Source organism: Pseudophryne corroboree, chromosome 7 (assembly GCF_028390025.1).
Source record: "Pseudophryne corroboree isolate aPseCor3 chromosome 7, aPseCor3.hap2, whole genome shotgun sequence".
Lineage (NCBI taxonomy): Eukaryota > Metazoa > Chordata > Amphibia > Anura > Myobatrachidae > Pseudophryne > Pseudophryne corroboree.
This window is the reverse complement of record NC_086450.1, coordinates 335,490,327-335,512,383: the sequence shown is the minus strand read 5'-3', so window position 1 is coordinate 335,512,383 and position 22,057 is coordinate 335,490,327. Positions and strand designations below refer to the sequence as shown.

The 22,057-nt window shown below is 48.2% G+C and overlaps 1 protein-coding gene across 6 annotated transcripts in view; it reads left to right on the top strand.

The window, feature by feature from the left end:
- The first annotated feature begins 6,673 nt into the window (after nt 1-6,673).
- The window catches only part of MYH11 (myosin heavy chain 11), a 281,015-nt gene continuing 265,631 nt past the window's right edge, over nt 6,674-22,057 (top strand). For 4 of the 6 annotated variants that reach the window (XM_063934369.1, XM_063934371.1, XM_063934372.1 and 1 more), the window contains exon 1: nt 6,674-6,823. The gene's annotated coding sequence lies outside the window, so the exon portion shown is untranslated. Of the gene's footprint in view, nt 6,824-7,866; nt 7,961-22,057 lie in introns of those variants that run through there. The other 2 variants (XM_063934374.1, XM_063934373.1) reach the window with 2 other exon arrangements.

Here is a 22,057-nt window from a genome sequence, read left to right as displayed (position 1 = left end):
TATTTCTCTAAGGGTGCATGACCACGCCTCCTGTGATTAGGCCACACCCAATGTAAAGTGCCTGGGCCCATCCAGGCTCTCTACTGCCCTGGTTTTGCCCAACTGCTAACAAATTTGCTGCTGCAATCAACTCTGAATTACCCGCTAAGGGGGACATGTACTAAGCGGTGATAAAAGTGGAGAAGTGAGCCAGTAGAGAAGCAGTCCATGGCAACCAATCAGCTGCTCTGTATACCTTTATAGTATGCAAATTATATATGGTACGTCAATGCTGATTCGTTGCCATGGGCAACTTCTCCACTGGCTCACTTCTCCACATTTATCACTGCTTAGTACATGTCCCCCTTAGTCTGTGGTTCCCAAACTTTTTTGAATCACGGCCCCCTAGAGTACCAGAATTTTTATTCACAGCACCCCTAAGCCAAAAGTTTCTTATTGAGAAATTCAGGCAAAAGTATTAAATGAAATAAATTGTGTTTATATGTCATCCTTAGGTTCAGTTATTTGGTGAGGGACATGACTGGTTCTGATTGTCCACATATTTTATGATGGGAAGCCACAAGCACTGGTTTTGTCTATCACATTGACCATAAATAATACTTATTTTCCACCTGAGTACCGGGTTCGATCCAGGATGTTTAACCCGGCTACAACCCTTGTCAGCCCCGTTGTTTCCACTGCACTTCAACACGGGTTATTCCCGGATCGGATCTGTTTCCACTTAACCCGGGCAGGGCCGGCGCTACCCATTAGGCAGCTTTAGGCAGCTGCCTAGAGTGCCAGCCACTGGAGGGCGGCACTGATCCTCTAACAAAAAACACAGAAGGATGTCTCTTGTCTGAGAGACATCCTTCCATTTAGATAATGCCGGCAGCAGCCGCAGGCCGCCAGACTTACAACCCCTCACCTCTTCCACACAGGCTAGCATTTTCCCCCCTGCTACCCGCCATTTAAGCCCCGCCCCCAATCGACATTTGGCTCCGCCCCCTTTCTACAGGCCAGGGCACACTGCAAGGGGGCGGGGCCTGATTGAGTTAGGCACCCGGCCAGCTCCTGTTCCAGTCACAGTGAGTGACCTACTGTATCGGCTGTGCTGCTCCTGTTGCTGATCTCAGTCAGCGGTAAGTTAAGCAGTATAGATGAAGGGGACGGGGTGTAAGTACAGACTAGAAATATATTGTGTTTGTCTTGTAATTATTGCTGCCAGTGTACTTATATATATAGTATATATATATAATTCATACAGTTCATACACAAACACTAACAAACCCCGCATATAGAGGGTCACCTCAGTCTCTGCCTCCCAGTGGCGTCATGAGGTGGGTGCGGGGGGTGCGGCCCGCACCCGGGTGTCACCCTTCAATAGGGTGACACCAAAGCGAGCCGCACACTCACTCACACGCACGCACCCCCATCCCCTGACATGACAAAGACAAAGTCTGGTCCACGGCTATGGCCACACCCCCTCCTCCCAGGCCCCGCCTCCTAAAGCCCGACATTCTCACCTGTCAGTGAGATCAGCAGGCAGCAGCCACAGAGCCGTGCAGGCAGTGTTCTGGCAGCCCCTCCCCTCTCCTACAGAGTCCACTCGGGTCCTGACTAAAGGCCCGTACACACTGGTCGATGTATCGGCGCCGTTCTCTTGAACGGCCGATACATCGCGGGACCGTCGGCCAGTGTGTACAGGCGATACGTCTGTGAACTCCGTCGTTCACAGACGTATCGCGTCGGCCGCGCAGCACAGCTGACAGCCAATATATCTAACGATATATTGGCCCGTCGCTGTGTGTGTACGTAGCGGTCGTCCGACCGCCCGTACACATGCTGCGGCTGCCGGCGGTGATTGACAGGTGAACCCGCCCAGTTCATGACGTCAGTCCCCCGACGGATCGGGCTGTGTGTATGCACAGCACACTGCCCGATCCGTACATAGATATATCTGCAGATCAATTGATCTGCAGATATATCTAATAGTGTGTACCCACCTTAAACCTGACAGTGACACACACAAGCTCCGCCTCCCACACTATCCTACAGGAGGAAGGAGCTGCTGCTGCTCATATTGCTGCATGATGCCAGGTAACTTCTGTAAATGCTCCACGATGAGCAGAATCGATTTATGAAATGCATGTGTGTGTGTGTCTGTATGGGGGTGAATGTGTTAATGGGCATTGGGATGTACAAATTGTTGGGTTGAGTTCTAGGTGGGGAAGCTAATTGGGGCTGTGTAAGTTTAGTATGAGGGCTGTGTGAGCGTAGTATGAGTACTGTGTAGTATGGCTGCTGTGTGAGAGTAGTATGGGTGCTGTGTGAGCATAGTATGGGTGCTGTGTGAGCGTAGTATGGGTGCTGTGTGAGCGTAGTATGGGTGCTGTGTGAGCGTAGTATGGGTGCTGTGTGAGCGTAGTATGGCCGCGGTGTGAGTGTAGTATGGGTGCTGTGTAGTATGGGTGCTGTGTGAGAGTGGTATGGGTGCCGTGTGAGTGCAGTATGGGTGCTGTGTGAGCGTAATATGGGTGCTGTGTGAGCATAGTATGGGTACTGTGTGCGAGTGGTATGGGTGCTGTGTGAGCGTAGTATGGGTGCTATGAGAGTGGTATGGGTGCCGTGTGAGTGCAGTATGGGTGCTGTGTGAGCGTAATATGGGTGCCGTATGGGTGCTGCGTGAGCGTAGCATGGCCGCTGTGTGAGCGTAATATGAGTGCTGTGTAGTATGGGTGCTGTGTGAGAGTAGTATGGGTGCTGTGTGAGCATAGTATGGGTGCTGTGTGAGCATAGTATGGGTGCTGTGTGAGAGTGGTATGGGTGCCGTGTAGTATGGGTGCCGTGTGAGCGTAGTATGGGTGCCATGTGAGTGCAGTATGGGTGCTGTGTGAGCGTAATATGGGTGCCGTGTGAGCGTGGTTTGGGTGCCGTGTAGTATGGGTACTGTGTGAGCGTAGTATGGCCGCTGTGTGAGCGTAATATGAGTGCTGTGTAGTATGGGTGCTGTGTGACGTAGTATGGGTGCTGCTGTGTGAGCGTAGTATGGGTCCTGTTTGAGCGTAGTATGGGTGGTGCTGTGTGAGGGGAGCTTTATGTGAGCTGATAGTGTGGGTGGATTAATGTGCTAATGGGTGTTGGGAGGCGGGATTGATAATGAATTGGGGAGAGATGGGGTAATGGATGCACGGAAACGGGGGGGCTTCAGTAATGGGTTCTTGGACAGGGATATGTTTGCGGTTGCTCTTTAGGGGAAATTGGTTAATCAGTGCCACCACCAAGTAAATCCCATGCCACCTCTAAGACACCACATGATACCTCATGTCACCTTTAAGACACCACATGATACCCCATGTCACCTCTAAGACACCACATGATACCCCATGTCACCTCTAAGACACCACATGATACCCCATGTCAGCTCTAAAACACCACATGATACCCCATGTCACCACCAAGACACCACATGATACCCCATGTCACCACCAAGACACCACATGATACCCCATGTCACCACCAAGACACCACATGATACCCCATGTCACCACCAAGACACCACATGATACCCCATATCCCCACATGTCACCACATTTCACCAGATGAGCTGCGGTTTAGTATGCTAAGGGGGCTATTCAATTGTTTGAAAAGTCAGTTGGGAGTCTGTTTTTTCCTATCTAATAGACAGGAAAAAACAGACACCCAACCGACTTTTCAAACATTTGAATCTCCCCCTAAAAGTAGCAAAACTACAACTGCTTTCTTTAGCATGAGAGGAGGCCTCCCAGCACAGGACAAGGCCGCCCCACATGCTGCGTCCGCCCCCTCGCTGATACACGAGTGCATTGCTATACAGAGATGCGCTCGCATTTTAAGGGTAGCCCTCTACTTCTGCAGCCTAGCTGTGAAGGCAGTCGCCGGGCCGCCATCTTTTGGGTCGCAGCTGCTGCGTGTGCCGTCATGCAACCGCTGCGGCCCGCCCGACAAATGGTCCAGAAACGTCTGCGTTGTCCGGACCATGCCCCTCAAACGGTGCGTCGCCGCCCCATCACCTCCCCCCGCCAGGATTCCTTATGGTGTGATAGGGGAGGAGGTCCATGGGGGGTGACACCATGAGTTACCACTCCGGGTGACACCAACCCTAGTGACGCCTCTGCTGCCTCCCTCCATGTTTGGGGCTCCAGACCATCTCCAGGCCATCTTTGGAAACACCCCTGCATAAATCCTGCGTTTGCCCATGCACATAGGGCCGGCTGGCCAATTACGCCAGGTACGCAGTCGCGTATGGTGTCAAGCTTCAAGGGCAGGCTGCACTGACAACTTAAGCCGCAGCTGCCTGCCCGTCAGTGCTTACTGGCTCTCAGTCACCGCTGATGTATCCGGTCTTCCTCCTCGCAGTTCTCACACGAAGCAGCCACATTTGCGCATGAGGAGCTCCAGGCACAGGGACTCTGGCAGGCTCAGCCACAGTACGCCGACGTCCCTGCACAGGGTCATAGGGGAGAATGAGGAGCAGCGGTGCCACCTTAGGAGGTCATTCAGATCTGATCGCTGGGCTGCAGTTTGCTGTCCTGCATTCAGATAGTCGCCGCCTCCAGGGGGAGTGTAAATTCACCGTGCAAGTGTGCGATGCCATGTGTACGCCGAGCTACAAAAATCCAGTGTGTGCAGTCTGTGCGCAGCCCAGGACTTACTCCTACAGTGTGATGAGAACAGGCTGATCGGGGCCGGAGCTGATGTCAGACACCCTCCCTGAAAACACTTGGACACGCCTGCTTTTTACGGACCCTCCCAATAAACGCTCAGTTACAACCCACAAACAGCCTCCTCCTGTCAATCACCTTGCGAACGCCCATGTGTTCGTTTTTTTCGCTCCATCCCCTCGCTAACCAGTGATGCCATTTGTTGCTGTCCGACGCGTGTGCACATTGCGGTGCATGCGCAGTTATGCCCTGATCCCCCGCTGTGCGAAAACGCAAAGCAGCGATCAGGTATGAATCACCCCCTTAGTAACATGGTCACCAATAGGGTTGTGTGCACCTTGTTATTCAGTCAGGGTTGGCCGCCCAGTTATGCCAGGTACTCAGTCACGTGCCGCACAAATCTGCAAGGGTGCCATCTTCCACTTGCTGCACTGACAACGACCACCGGCGCTGTTAGCTTCACCTGTAGCTGCCTGCCCATCGGTGCCTCCCAGCTCCTGGTCCCCACTGACTGATCTAGTCTTCCTCCCTTCACTGCCTGTGCATTCATCACCCCATCGTGGCTGCTACCCGTCTGCGCCTACCAGTACCGTGCCCACACACGGTTTTGTCAAAGTATATAGAAGGTTTGGTGTGTAATTTTCTTGTTAGCAAATAATGTGGATCAAGTGGCAAATGTGAATAGAGTATATATAGCTACAGACTGAAGCTGGATTCATTTGTTATTGAGGAATAACATGGGCAGGCATTTCTGCATTTTGTTCCAAACAAATTGACTAACATTTACCAAAGGTTCTTACTGAATTATTCTAAATAGAATTAATAAAATAAAATAATTTAGTTGAACTTGGTTTACATGTGCATCATTGTCTATCTACAGGACATTGTAAAATACTGTAGGTCTGGATTTATATACTATACAAATGCAGTTTATGTTTGGCATGTACAGTATTGAGTATACTCCAGTGCGTTTCATTATTTTCATGTGGAGGCTAATGTCCAGTATGTGGTTTTTTTTTATGTGGGGTATATGTGTATGGTTTTTTTTTTAACGTGGAGGCTAGTGTGTGTTTTTTTCACACATGGAGCAAATGACAGTTACAGACAGCTACGCTCGCATGAATGGGTGCACATAGACACGCCGAGAGTGCTCGTTAAGCGCAGATGTAGCCATGATGAGCATGGCTATATCTGTATGTAAAAATAAGGATTTATTCTTACCAAAAAAATTAGGCTCAGGCAGTGCCTGCCTGCACATATGACTAACCTGCCAGCCTGGCTCTAATGGTCCATACACACTAGACGACGATGCTCTATGAGCGATGTTGTCTAGTGTTTCCCCTACCGGGCCGAGCGGTCGGCAGCCTCCCATACACACTGAGCTATATGACCGTTCATATTGCTCAGTGACGTCATGCAGCCGCCGGTTATGCATGCACTGTCGACAGTCCAGATAGAGCATGCATGCACTGCCGACTGCGACGATCGTTGCTGACCTGTGGGGCCGCGCATCGGTCATCGCTGGCAACATACACATTTGCCGACAAAATGAGCGACGTCGCTGAGGAAGGGGGAAAGTGAGCGACGTCGTTCATTTTCTCGGCAAGTGTGTATCATACTTGCCTACCTGACCCCCTCCATGAGGGAGAAAATGCTCTGTTCCTGGACTTTCCTGGTAATGTATGATTGCCATCACCTGTGGTGAGCTAGTTAATTGATAAGAAAGGTGTTTCACCACAGGTGATGGCAATCATACATTACCAGGAAAGTCCAGGAACAGAGCATTTTCTCCCTCATGGAGAGGGTCAGGTAGGCAACTATGGCACTGTGTATGGGCCTTAAGTGCTGGTCTCAGTGTGGCTACAACATCAGCACTGACAGTCACATGACTGTCATGTGCTGTGATGTCGCCTGCCTGTGCAGCACCTGCTCTCGGGTGGCTCCTCCCTGGCTGTAGTCTCTCCATTCCCTCCTCGTCAGCAATTAATTATCCCACCCCTTTTGTTTCAGGTGCATGTCACCACATTTGGCAACTGCAGCTATGGATAATGGGAGTTTTGTGAGTCCTGTATTAATCCATGTAACTGACTGACATGCCTATGCACAGCTAGCAGAGGGGCCACAAGTATCCAGCAATAGAGGTACTACAAGTTCCAGCACACCCTGTACTCAGTGTACTGTATTGCAATCCCAAAGGTGTTGTCTGTATGGTATGGTGGTCACTGTTACCGTGTGCTGTCTGTGCAATATGGCAGATGATAGGATGCTCTCTGTGCGGTGTGGCACTTACTGGCATGCTGTGTATGTGGTATGGTAGTCATTGTGACAGTGAATGTGCAGCATTGCGGTAACTGCAGTTATGTCAGTATTGTATGGTCTGTCACTGCATTGATGCCTATAATCATGGGTGTAACTATTGTGGGTGCAAGAGGTGCCATTGTTATGGGGCCCGGAGGCTTAGGGGGCCCTGGACCCAAGTTATAAAGTTGCATAGCAATTTCCCTAGTTTTGGCTGCTAAGCAATTGGGTCTGATCCATTCCCAGCCTGTGCTGTGTGACATTACATTGTCCGTGAGAGGAGTGTGTAGTGGATGTTATAATGGTAGGGGGCACTGTAATGTGGCATAATATGAACTGAGGCTTCTGTAATGTGACATAATCTGATCTACTCATTGTAATGAGCAAAGGGGATTGGTATGGGATCCCGGCAGTGGCGGTCCCAGCGGTTAGGAGAGTAACACCGGGATCCTGACAGGCGGAATCCCGACAGCGAGCGCAGCGTGTACCCATGCAGGCTTGTTGCGCTCGCCACACATCGGCCCCCCATGGCGACCTTTGGTCGCCACACTAATATATTCCCCCTCGGACTACTGTGGACCACCACACAAGGGTGAATATCGGGCTTGTGTTGGTATTCCGACTGCCGCCATTTCGCAGAGTGTCAGGATTCCGGCATCGGTATCCTGACCGCCGGGATCCCGACAGCCAGGATGTTAACCGCATACCGAGCACCCGCCCTCACAACTATAGTACACTCCATATGCTGTGTATCTATTTATATCTCCTGCCTGTGTTGTCCTCCTTCCCTACACTACAGCCTACCTGGGGTCTCTGCAAAAGTCGTGCTTAGCATTTTTTTTTTGTAGGTGGCATTCTCTATTTAGCAATATCGGCTGTGGAACTTCTAAGACGCCACCTCACCATTTTCATCTGAGGGAGAGAGTGCGCAGAAGTTTTGCCTAGGGTGCCGAGAAACCTTGCACTGGCTCTGAACCCGGGTAAGCTCTGTAAAAGCTATTGATGTCACTCGTTAATCGAGTCTGAAAACACGGGTAATGACCGTTTCCACTGCACAATTACCCTGGTCAGTACAGTGTTACCGTGTTCAAGCCAGGTAGCTACCCGGGTAGGATTCCAGAGTCACTCAACCCGTGTTGAGCCGTTTCCACTTACTAAAAACCCGTGTTGATGTGTGCCACCGTGCAAAAACATTATTTGTAGTTGTCCTGGACCACCAGCCCAGGGCACCCATGCAAGTGCCCCAAGGCACCCCAGGGTGCCACGGCACACAGTTTGGGAACCACTGCCCTAAGTGCAGTTTATCAAAGCCACTGATAACTGGAGGCTCCTTCTATAGCATCTTGCTGAAGATAGTTGATCAGCTATTAAGAAAGTTCATCTTTAAGCACAAACTTTTTAGAAATAAATGTAAAAGGAATCCAATGTGACAGATATGATGCTGGAACACCTCACAGAGGGCCTAATACATATTTGTACACAACCTGATGGTTTGGATACAAATACAATGTTTTGGGGTCTGTGCATGTGCACAACAGGTCTTGCAATATTGCTCGTAGCCCTCTGTCAGGTGCAGCACGACTGACATGCTGCGGCATTTGTGTGTGGGGGGGGAGCAAGAGCGGCTCTCGGCACTGTTCTTCACAACAGGGTGTGACGGCCCCATTTTGAAGATGTGACGGGTCCAGAGTCTGCGTCGTCGGACACAACCTTCCTTGACCTGGGTGTCTGTATCCCACTGCCAGCCTGCGTAAGCTACAGCTTCCACAGGCTGGCCAGAGCCTAGAACCATTGGGGATCAGGACCAGTCACGATGGTGATCCGAGGCTACGTCCTTGGGCGCAGCACTCTGATCTCGCAAATGCTAAAAGTAGGCGTCTATCCCCTACAGATGCCTCCTGTTTGTGTTTTAATGACGCAGAATTGCACAGCCGCTTCCAGTACTTGGAGCTGTGCAATTCCTTCCAAACATGAATTAGGCCCAGAGTGCCAACAGAAGCTATACATGTATGAAGCTGGTATGTCACAATTACTTTGATTTTGTAAAACTATGATCTTGTGAGCAAACTGCAATACACCGCGCCCCCATAGATGTGTAAACTGCAATACACAGCGCCCCCATAGATGTGCAAACTGCAATACACAGCGCCCCCATAGATGTGCAACATGGTTATTTTTAATCTATTCTCAAGCAATAATTATTTCAGATGAAAAGATAAATGAGGTTAAAGTAGTAACATTTTATTTTGCATACGTTTTATATTAAAACACTTTTTGTTTTGCATTTCCCACTGTAGATGAGCTTATTTGGGAAAATAACTTCTTGAGACCAGCCAACTGTATTAAACCAGCTAGACATCCTGCTGCCTTCTAATTCTATATAAAACCTACTATAAATGGTAGAAGTCACAATATTTGTCTTTTATTTGCCTGCAAAGTAGAAACCTCTACTATAGACTTGTGCAGCAGGATAATTTGTACATACAGCCTAAGGCTGAGCTCTGAGAGTGCTTGCAGCACTGGTCCTAGCTGTCCGTGACAACTAGTGATCCAGAGAGACAGCCAGGAAATGTTCTATTCAATCCCTAGGAATTAGGGGTATAACTAGAACATATGCGATTAGTATTGCAATGCGATGCCAGGGTGCGTGGAATCTGACAGGGGGAGCCAGCTAGTTCTCCTATCACCACCCCCTCTTTGCCTCCGCTCCCCTCTCCACCGCCATAACACCCCCCTCTCTGCCTCCACTCCCCACTCTAATGCCGTAACACCCCCCCTCTGCCTCTGCTCCCCTCTCTGCCGCCGTAGCACCCCCCGTCTCCGCTCCCCTCTCTGCCGCCGTAACACCCCCCTCTCTGTCTCCGCTCCCCTCTCTGCCGCCATAACACCCCCCATCTCTGCCTCCGCTCCCCTCTCTGCCTCCGTAACACCCCCCTCTGTCTCCGCTCCCCTCTCTGCCACTATAACACCCCGACTCTGTCTCCGCTCCCCGCTCTGCCGCCGTAACCCCCCCTCTCTGCCTCTGCTCCCCTCTCTGCCACGTAACACCCCCCCTCTCTGTCTCCGCAGCCCTCTCTGCCACCGTAACACCCCCCTTCTCCACCGCAGTAACACCCCCCCTCTCTCTGCCTCCGCGTCGCCACAGCAACAGCACCCCCACCCACCAAGCCGGCAGACATGTACCGGAGGAGCTAGTTGGACAGCATGGAGCCATCAGCAGAGGAAGAGAAGCCCGACAGCATTGACTACAGCGTGTACATTGCCTGGTCACCCCCAGCAAGCCCATCGCACCCCTGGTACCAGTTGATGTTCCTGTTTCCTGGAGAGCACATAGGTTGTATAAAATATTTGTACAGCCCAAAACATGGCTGTCACTGCTCTGCATATACAGATGGTAGATGCCAGAATCAAGTGGGCTAAAAGGCCTCTGACATCAGAGGGAGGAGCTAGGCCGGCGGGATAGTACTGTCAGTATCCACGCCACCAACTACTTCCACCGAGCCCGAAGTGTGGTGAGCGAAGCAAGCCCGCGAGGGTATGTTTCGGGTACCCTGTTCGGAGCTTGCTCCTGCCACTGGTGACATCAGAGGTCCTTTCCCCAACTTGGTTTTAGCCATAACCATATGCAAATGGTTCTGTTTAATGTGTCAGTACATACAACTAGCCTCACCACCCACAGAGCGCCCAATTAAGAGCCCCACCAGCCGTCCACACCGTACTAAAGTGTAAAAAGTTGTATAAAAACTTCACAAACATACCAACGTTTCGGGGCGCGTAGCCCCTTTGTTAAGGTCTTACACTGAGGTCATGAGTTCAATTCCCACCATGGCCCTAACTGTAAGAAAAAAAAAAAGGAGGGGGGCTCCTATCACATTGGCGCCTGTAAGCTGCCCTGAACTATGTCCCTTCCTAAAGTGTCACCACACTTTCAAACAGTCAATGCAAAATGTCTTGATAAAGGTCCAAATACAGAACGAAACGTGTCGACAGGAGGAGTGTGGACAGCCATTTTTCCATTTTTACCTTCTATGAACTTTGTATAAGGTAAAAACCTTGTTTTTAACTTTTTATGGGTTTTTTATTCAGAAGAAAATTTTTCCCTTCCGTGTTTTTGTATGTACTTTATTGTTTTTGAACATTGTTGTTTGGCCCACTCTCATGTGGAGAGTGGTGTGGAATAAAATACAAGTATATTTTATCTTCACGTGGATTTCTCAAATTTATGGAACTATGGGGGTCATTCCAAGTTGTTCGCTCGTTGCCGATTTTCGCATGGAGCGATTAATGCGAAAATGCGCATGGTACGCAGTGCTCATGCGCTACGTATTTTAGCTCAAAACTTAGTAGATTTACTCACGGCAGAACAAAGAATTTTCATCGTTGAAGTGATCGGAGTGTGATTGACAGGAAGTGGGTGTTTCTGGGCGGAAACTGACCGTTTTCTGGAAGTGTGCGGAAAAACGCAGGCGTGCCAGGAAAAAATGCGGGAGTGTCTGGAGAAACGGGGGAGTGGCTGGCCGAACGCAGGGCGTGTTTGTGACGTCAAAAAAGGAACGAAACGGCCTTAGCTGATCGCAGTGTAGGAGTAAGTCTTGAGCTAGTCAGAAACTGCTAAGAATTTTCTATTCGCAATTCTGCTAAGCGAAGATACACTCCCAGAGGGCGGCGGCCTAGCGTGTGCAATGCTGCTAAAAGCAGCTAGCGAGCGAACAACTCGGAATCACCCCCTATATACGTCTGGCTGGAGGTTGTCCAGAGGAGTTGTATGGCAGAGGATAAAAAGAAACCCTGATGTGCATGGCCAAAATCAGCTAGATTGTGAGTGGGGTACACTTGTTGGAATTTTCCATTTCCCAACATAAAGAAACTGTTATGTGCATGTTACTTCACCCACCTTGTGTAAGTGGGATACGTCCATTCTAATTCAATACCAATCTATATACTGGGTTTACCTTCACGGTCATATGTACCATATATAAACAGGGTATGTTTCTACATTTTTTGAGGATCATTACACATATATACCTTTACAAGGGTTTATCTTTTATCAATAATTGATCCTTTCACGATACCTTCCTCTCAAACATTTGAAGAGAGGTCTTTATACACATATATATATATATATATATATATATATATATATATATATAATTTTTTTTTTGCACTAATTTATTAGTTCAGTCTACACATTGGTTTTCAAATTTTTTCACATATTTGGCATTGAGGGGCAGATTTATTAAGCTCGGTGAAGTGATAAATTGGAAGGTGATAAAGGACCAGCCAGTCAGCTCCTAACTGTCATTTTTCAAACCCAGCCTGTGACATGTCAGTTAGGATCTGATTGGCTGGTCCTTTATCACCTTCCACTTTATCGAGCTTAATAAATCTACCCCTGTATCCCTGGCGGAGACTGAGAAGAAAATTAAGCATCTTCCACCAGAAAACCAAGTGTTAAAGCAGTTTAACTTATAGGAAGAAGAGCAGTACCTTAAATATATATCTGTTCAGGCCGCTGCGACCGCTAAGCGTGTGTGTGTAAAACACCTAACAGATGCGTACACGTTGCGTAAGCACGCCGTCACGCTGTAAGCACGGAGTAGCTACACGTGAGGCGGAATACACTTTATAACCCCTAGCAGGAAAAGGACACGACACCAACTGTGTTTACATATGTTGGGATCCGACCCACCAACAGTTATTTACTAAACAGGGGGTTACAACAATAATACAATAAGAGAAGAGGCTACAATCGATGGATACATATGTTTGTTCGCCAGCGCCACCCGGTTCCAGTCCTCAGTCTATCTGGATAGATGACCTTCAGAGAATGTGTTTGACCGGCCAGGCAGCGTGGCTTTTATACATTATCCAAATCATGAAACAATGGAATCTGTAATCTCTTCACCCATAGGTCAAAGGGCTGGTCATTTACAGTACATGAGGGGTTATAGGTCAGTTTGAATAGGTGGGCGATGCCTGGTCCAGGTGCACTTGCAGATGTTATCAACTGGGTTCCCGCCGAATATCAGAGTACAGTAAATACAGTGTAATATTAATAGTCTGTTTCTGCACATAGATATGCGCAGGAGCATGCTATCTTCTGCAAACTGCTACCGGAATATTGCTCTTAAAATACTGTACAGCTGGATACCAAACACCACCTCCTAACCTAATTCTGTCCCCTCATATCCTGTAAAGTCAAATCCCTCTGTTGTTGTACCTTTTAAACAAATGAAACTCGTTGGTGCGGTGCATGTAGACTGTGTAAATTATGTACTAGGGCCCTCATTCCGAGTTGTTCGCTCGCAAGCTGCTTTTAGCAGCATTGCACACGCTAAGCCGCCGCCTACTGGGTGTGAATCTTAGCTTATCAAAATTGCGAACGAAAGATTCGCAATATTGTGAAAAGACTTCTCTGTGCAGTTTCTGAGTAGCTCGAGACTTACTCTGCCAGTGCGATCAGTTCAGTGCTTGTCGTTCCTGGTTTGACGTCACAAACACACCCAGCGTTCGCCCAGACACTCCTCCGTTTCTCAAGCCACTCCCGCGTTTTTCCCAGAAACTGTAGCGTTTTTTCAAACACTCCCATAAAACGGCCAGTTTCCGCCCAGAAACACCCACTTCCTGTCAATCACACTCCGATCTCCAGAACGAAGAAAAAACCTCGTAATGCCGTGAGTAAAATACCAATCTTCATAGCAAATTTACTTGGCGCAGTCGCAGTGCGAACATTGCACATGCGCAATTAGCGGAAAATCACTGCGATGCGAAGAAAATTACAGAGCGAACAACTCTGAATGACCACCTATGTGGATTAAATATGGGATATGTCTTTGTGGCTTTTCCATGTAAATGCATATGCTACTGTAATTACTCATACCACGCGCTAACACGCAAGACCACGTGAGCGATTATACGTAGCTTGCGAGTATGCGCACGCACGGCAGAACAAGCACCCGCACGGAGGCCATCTGTGTGGTGTTTGTACGTGTGCCTATAATATTTTCGACTTCGACAGTCCATCCTTTGGCAATCAATAATTACTGCCACACATAACTAATAAACTAAAAATATTATCTATACATTATATACAAAGTTCGGATGACTGTGGGAGAGTTGTAGGTGGGAAATGTATATCCTAGTGGGACAGAAAAAGCATGTATGTATGAATTAATGTCTGAGGGGCATGTATCATCGTGCCGTACATGTTCTAAGTAAGTTTTGAGGTATTGCGAAGTATACATTAACTCCTTCTCATCCAGTATTAAGGTTCTGTAAATGGGCAAACAAACACTACCGAGCTCTTTCTAGGCAAGGCCAGTAGGCCTCACGTTTCCAGCTTCTTATACCAACAAATGGGGAGCACATTTATCTGATGATACATGGAGGAGAAACGTATGTGCGTGCTACTATATGTAGATAACATTTATCGACTGTGTGCCAATAACTGAGGGTTGCAGAGATGACGGTAAGACACACAAAAATATTCATTCACATAAAGTTTGGGTATGGTTGACATCTTTTCCGGTTGGATGTTTCTGGGTAGAGGGGGAAACAGAGAAAAATGGTGAAAGAAACAGGCCATGAAATTAATTTGCAATCCTTATCATAACACTGTTTCTACAGATGGGTCATAAATCAAATCTGCTGCTGTAACAACGCCCTCGCTCCTTAGACTCATTAAATTTGTGCTGTACTTGCGCCACGTCAGAATTCGAACACACCTGAATATCAGACCAATAATTATGACAACACCCAGGATACAAAGGAGAAACTTTCCTACACTTGCAATTACATTCTGCACCCACTCTCCTAATCCAGAAAACCATTTGAGTGGGTTCAACCATGAGGCCCAGCTGGTCAATTCATTACCCACAGCCGTTAAGGTTAGGTTGTGTTTCCTCCTGAGCTCCCACTTCAACTGCAAGATCTCGTCCATCTTCTGATTGATGATCTCCGTGGGGTCGTCAGTGCTATTCGTAATATACGTACAGCTCTTCACACCATATTGAGTTGCTAGAGTAACACAGTACCCACCTGTCACAGCTGTAACATAATTAAGGGCCATTCTGTGCTGGACCAGCTCCTTCTTGTAGGCTTGTAACTCCCTGCCCGTATACCTGAAGGTGTCGTCATACATCTTAGTGATATTGTCTATCAAGTTCGCTAGCGCATGGATATACCTATAATTTATAGTTTCTCTGGCATTACGGGTGATGTCTAATGCGAGAAGAACTTGAATACTGGTGGATTCGTGGATCAAATCAGAGGCTGCGTGCTCTGCCCTCTCTATGAGGTGTCTCTTGATGTGTTCATAGTGGATATGAGTATAAGGAGTCTGAGCGTTGCGGTGAATGTCTTTCATTTTGTCATGTGGTATGGTCATGACCTCTGGTAGTACTCTCCCAATGTAACATAACCCTTCAGAGCTCGGAGTAAGCCACTTGTATGCTTTCCTCCCACATATGAAATATGCATCATCTGGGAGAACATAAGGGACAAAATGTAACAACACCATATCACATATCTTCCTTATAAAGAAACCAATCCCTAGTTCTCTCATTTGCTCAGTACAAGTATCGGGCTGGATGATGTGGGCACAATACCCCTGCGATACTTTTCCAACCCACATGGTTTTGATCCCACATGTATACCTGTACCGGAAATACTTCCCACTCGTGGCTATCTTGCGTACAAGTTCAGAGTCGATAGGTATCTTATCAGCTCTGTGTGAAAAGGTCATTGTCTGGTTATTCCATGTCACCTCCCAATTTCCTGGTTTTCGGAAATTGGACACATTAAAACATAACCGTGACCTATCTACATGGTACTGGTGGAGCTTCAAGCTAGGGGGCCTAGTTATGTTGAATTTCTTGTCCACCGGGCTCCCACCCCGTAATTCGAGTACCTCATCTATCGTTAAAGGATATGGCACTAATCCCGACTTACTCTGTCCTTGAGGTACTTGAGACCACACCGAGCATTCTGTTTAGTTTAAGACCGTACCCACTAATGAGTGGTAATCACTCAAAGGATGTCGGCCAATGTCAATATTACTGTTTGACTGACATCTCTGGATGTACCCATCTTCGACTATGTTTTCGCAATTTCTACATATACAATATTGGTCAGACAATAACCCTTCACAGTGTCTCCGAGATCCATGACTACCAGATCGCTTACTAATACCAGCCTTTAATAGAGTGATATGCTGCTCCTGAGATCCTACAAATCCGTACTCACCATCCGAACCCATTCCAGATCCTTGCTCAACGTCTCTGGGACCCTCACAAAAACAGATTGTCCTGATCAAAAACAGAATCGCCAGAAAAACCCGAAACACAGCCTCTTGAGGTAGATCCATTTCGTTAAGGAGCAAAAAGGAAAAATAAGAAAGGAAATAAAAGAAAAATGCAGTGGGGGAGAGGGGGGGGGGGGGGTGAAAAAATGTACGACAACCATCTTTGATTTTGTTGTTCTCCGCACTCAGGTGCCGTTCAACAGTCCTGCCTCTCAGCTTTCCCGGAACAAATTCTCTAGTGATACGAGGTTCTCTTCACCTTGCTCTTTGTCACAAGTTTTCTCTGGGTCAGCAACCTTCTTGCAGTGGGACGAGTGGACCCAAGTGTCTCTCTCGGCAACCTTTAGTGCTGATGTGCTGGTCAATAAAACTTGATACGGTCCTTCCCACCTGTCCTACGAGGCAACCTGAGCGTAAAAAATTTTGAATCATCACATAATCCCCAGGCTCAATGTCATGACAATTGCTGCTTGGTAGGTCAGGAATCGCCAGTTTTAGATTCCTTTGCTGATTCCTCAATTGCTGGCTCATCCTAACCAAATATTGCACAGTTATTTCGTTATTGCACTTCAAATAATCCTTGGGGTCTATCATTACATGGGGTTGTCGACCAAAAAGAACTTCGAAGGGTAATAAGTTAAGCGGTGACCTGGGAGTGGTTCTGATGCTGTACAACACTAATGGTAAGGCCTCTGGCCACAACAATCCAGTTTCAGCCATCACTTTGCTCAGCTTATTCTTAATAGTGCGGTTCATTCTCTCCACCTTCGCACTTGCCTGTGGCCGGTATGGAGTATGCAGCTTGCTATTAATACCCAGCAGTTTGCACATGACCTGAAAGACTTCACCTGTAAAATGGGTACCCCTATCACTTTCAATCATTCTAGGGATACCATATCTGCACAAAAATTCCTGCACGATTTTCTTTGCAGTGAACACAGCAGTATTTGTGGCAGTGGGGAATGCTTCTACCCAGTTTGAAAAGACATCGGTTTCAAACTAACACATATTTCAAATTCCTACAGGGTGGTAACTGTATGAAGTCGATTTGTATTACCTGAAAAAGTCCGTCTGTAGGAGGGATATGGGATGGCTCTGTTGGTATTGCTTTACCAATATTCTTCCTCAAGCAAGTAAGACATATCATTGCTTTCTTACCTGCGTGAGAAGAGAATCCTGGTGCACTCCAGTAGGCTCTTACCAGTTTGCACATACCTTCCTTACCCAGATAAGTCAGACCGTGTGCCGCCTCTGCTAGACTTGGGAGATATGCTCTGGGGGCCACTGGCTTACCGTGTCCATCTGCCCAAAGTCCCGAGGACTCCTGACCATATCCCTTCACCTTCCAGACCGCCTTTTCCTGTAGGGAACACACATTTTGAATTTCAATTAACTGTTGCGTGTTAACTGTGTTAAATGTCATTAGTGGTGTGATGTTGGTTTGTGTGGTGGTGCTTGCTGCTGATTTTGCAGCTTCATCTGCCCGGCTGTTACCAAGTGAAATTGGGTCTTGGTTGTAAGTGTGTGCTTTACACTTGATAACAGCCACTCTGTCTGGTTCCTGTATTGCTGTCAGAAGCCTTTTGATGTAAGACACATGCGCTACAGGTGTGCCAGCTGCCATCATGAAATTTCTGAGGCGCCACAGGGCCCCAAAATCATGCACCACTCCGAAGGCGTACCTAGAATCCGTGTATATATTAGCTGACTTACCCTTTGCCAACTCACATGCTCTGGTCAGTGCTACCAGCTCAGCGACTTGTGCTGAGTGAGGTGGGCCAAGGGGTTCAGCTTCTATGATATCTTTGTCATCTACAACTGCGTATCCGGTGCACAGGTCTCCCGATTCCATCTGTCTGTGGCAACTACCGTCAGTGTAGAAGGTAAAGACTACTCCTTCCAGTGCGTTATCACTGATGTCAGGTCTCGCAGTGAAAGTTTGGTTCAGGTATTTCATACAATCATGCGTATCAGTATCTGCACTAAATCCTCCTTCACCATCGTTCTCATCCTCCACCCTTTGTGCATGACCAGGCACACTTGGCAAGTAAGTTGCAGGATTTAGTGAGCTGCACCTCTTAATTGTTATGTTTACAGGGGCCATCAGTGATAGTTCCCACCTTGTAAACCGAGCAGATGAGACATGTCTGGTTTGGGCGGGGTTTAGCAAGGCTGATACTGCATGAGGTGTATGGATGGTCAAGTCGTGTCCTAACACTACGTCCTCACTTTTACTTACCAGGAGAGCTATGGCTGCAACACTTCGCAAGCAAGTGGGGAGAGACCATGCTACAGTGTCCAACTGTGCACTGTAGTAGGCTACTGGTCTGCTGGCATCACCATGTTTCTGTGTTAAGACTCCTGCCGCGCACCCAGCATTTTCAGTAACGTATAATTCAAATGGCTTCTCATAATCTGGCATACCCAATGCTGGTGCTTGCGACAAGCACTGTTTTAGTCTCTCAAACGACAGTTTGGACTCATCTGTGTGAGAGACCCATTTTGGTTTATATGAGGAGACCATTTCTTGCAGCGGTAGTGCCATTATAGAGAACCCTGGAATCCAGTTCCGACAGTACCCACACATTCCAAGGAAAGTGCGGATCTGTTGCTGAGTTTGTTGCAGAGTCATGTAGCGGATGGCCTGTATTCGGTCAATGGTCAGGTGCCTAAGTCCCTGCGTCAAGCAATGCCCCAAGTATTTAACCTTAGCCCGACACAACTGCAACTTATTCTTTGAAACCTTGTGTCCTGTCTGGGAGAGATGAAACAGAATGTTACGTTCCTGATGCTCAGAACTGGAGAGATGTTTGTGTAGAGAGTCCAGAGCACCAGGACGTGACGCTGAAATAAGGGATGGTATGGGAATAGCCCCTAGCACCCTACCTCCGTTGTTTTACCCGTGTGGTCAGTTCACGCCTGAGTGACTATGGTTTCTTGGGCCCACGGCAGCCGCGTTTGAAGGGCGGATTAGGTCTGCCCAACTCCGATGCCCCCAGGTCTTAGAGTGAGACAAGGCGTGACCTCTAACTAAAGCAAACAGAAGCTAGGGGCTACTAACTACCCTAAAACTAAATATATGTGCGGCACGCCGCCAAAGGAAAAGAACAACAAAAGATACCACTGTCCACTCCCCCACACGGCACCGCCGAGTTCCGGGGAGGACAGTGAAAAGCGGAAACCTCCGCAAAAACCACCAATACAAAAGTAAAACAAGGACTAAGCGGCCTAGGCCGCAACATGCGGCAGAAGCCGCTACTCACGAAACTGGGAGAGAACCCCAACAAGCGAGAACCCCCAGATGACCGCAACAGGTCCACTTGGACAGAAAGGATTCCCAGGACCGGTTTCAGAACTCCAGAACTCAGGAGCACAGTGAGCAGGATCGACCAGATACAGCTGACCAGGAACAGACGTTGCAAGGCAGGAACAGCATACAGGAAGCTATCACCGGCGAGGCTGCAGTGTGCTGGCTCCCATAAAAAGACCCTGCTGGCCAATGACAGGAGGGCCAGCAAGACCAGACCCTAATTACTAGTTGCCGTGCAGCTGCCCTGCTGCACGAGCAACTAATCAATCCTATCTGGCAACGGGGAACGCAGTCCGCCAATGGCGTCCCCGTTGCTATGGACCCAGCGGCTGAGGACGCCCGGCGTCCTAGCGTTGCCAGGGACCCGGCGGCTACAGTATGCATGGCGTCCTGGCGTTGCTAGGCGCCGGGCGGGCAGGGAGGGAGGTGCGGCGGCCGTGAGCGTCGCTCGGAAGCAGACCGAGCGACGCCGCGGACCGCGGCACCTAACATAGAAGCTGTTTAGTGTCTGCCAAGGACGACTCGAATGAGTCAGAACACAACAACAAATCATCAACGTATTGTATTAGCACTGACCCACTCTCGGGTTGAAAAGATTGCACACAGTCATGCAAGGCCTGGGAGAAAATACTTGGGCTGTCAATGAAACCTTGGGGAAGACGAGTCCAGGTGTACTGTACTCCCCTGTAGGTTAAGGCAAAGAGGTATTGGCTGTCAGGGTGGAGAGGGACAGAAAAGAAAGCAGAGCAGAGATCAATGACAGTGAAGAACTTGGAGGTTGAGGGAATCTGCATTAGGATGACAGCTGGATTGGGCACTATGGGGAATTGACTCTCAACTGTCTTGTTTATCCCTCTTAGATCCTGCACTAGCCTGTAACCCCTCCCCCCACTCTTTTTCATACGGAAGATGGGACTATTGGCTGTGCTGGACGTCCTGACTAGGATGCCCTGCTGTAGCAGCCGTTCTATGATGGGGTACACTCCTAATTCTACCTCTGGCTTCAGAGGATACTGGGGAATTTTTGGAGCTATCCTTCCATCTTTTACTTGTACTGCTACTGGGGCTACATTCGCCATCAATCCAGTGTCCTGTCCATCTTTGGTCCAAAGGGAACCCGGTATTTGCAAGATCATTTCCTCTACCTTTGATGGACACGTGTCTATAACAGTAGAGTGCAACATTAGCCTTTGAGGGGTGTCTAATATATCTTGCACTTCTTGTGCATGGTTCTTAGGTATATCTAAGAATACACCCTCAGGGGTACAATATGACACACCGCATTTTACACAACAAGTCTTCCCAGTAGATTAGTCGGAGCCGATGCAGCCAACAGGAAAGAATGTTTGGATTTCAATGGCCCTATCGTAATCTCTGCAGGTCTATTCAAAGGGTATTGCTGCACCTTTCCCGTTACTCCCATTGGCGAAATCGTTTTACCCGTGGTTTTTACACCTGTGGTGGAATTTAGTTACTGATCTGGCCGCCCCTGTGTCTACAAGAAAAGGTAATGGTACACCAGCTACATCAACCATGACCTCAGGTTCACTACCAAGGCCAGCAATCAATTTCACTGGCTGCAGACTACAGGTATGGCCTAACCTCTATTGTGTGGGATGCTCCCGCAGGACATTGGCAGCTGCAATATGTGAGGGGGGGTGACTGAGTTTTCGGGGGCCTGGCAGTCCCTCCTGGGTGGGTACCTCCTTGTTTCCCCTCTATGCTGCTCATAATCCCTTCTATGTGGTCCCTGGTCCCAACTATGTTTATTGTAGCGTGGTTCGTATTCAGGTCTAGGGGGTCTATAAACGTTATGTGTCCCACTACTTCTACAATCCCTTGCGTAATGCCCTTCCCTCTTGCAAAGAAAACATGTTGTTGACTGTGGCTTACCATCAGGGGTCTGGGGTTTGGGTTGATGAGGCTTTCCTGTAAGAGCCTGTATACTTACCGTCATCATCAGTTTATCCCCTTGCGACTCCCTGTGTTTACTGATGTTACGATCATGTTCGATAGCTGACTCTCTTAGCACAGCCACCGAGATACCTCTCCAATTTGGCTGAGAGGTTTGCACCCTCGTCCTCAGTGCCTCCTTTAATCCATCCATTAGCACAGAGACAGCTACTTCCCTATGGTTGGCATTCTCCTTAATATCCTCTATCCCAGTGTATCTAGCCATTTCCTGCAGTGCTCTATGGAAATACTTGGATGCCATTTCACTGTCCTTCTGTCTTATGGAGAAAATTTTGTTCCATTTAACAACAGTAGGGAAATACACTCCTAACTGCAGGCTGATTTGCCGTACATTCTCCTGGTTGTACTCATCAGTGAGAGGTACTTCTACATCTAATTTACAATCGGTTATAAATTTTGGGATGTCAATGTTAGAGGGTAAACTCGCTCGTAGCACTGTTTGCCAATCCATATTTGTGGGCTCATGGGCATTGCCCAATTCTTTAATGAATT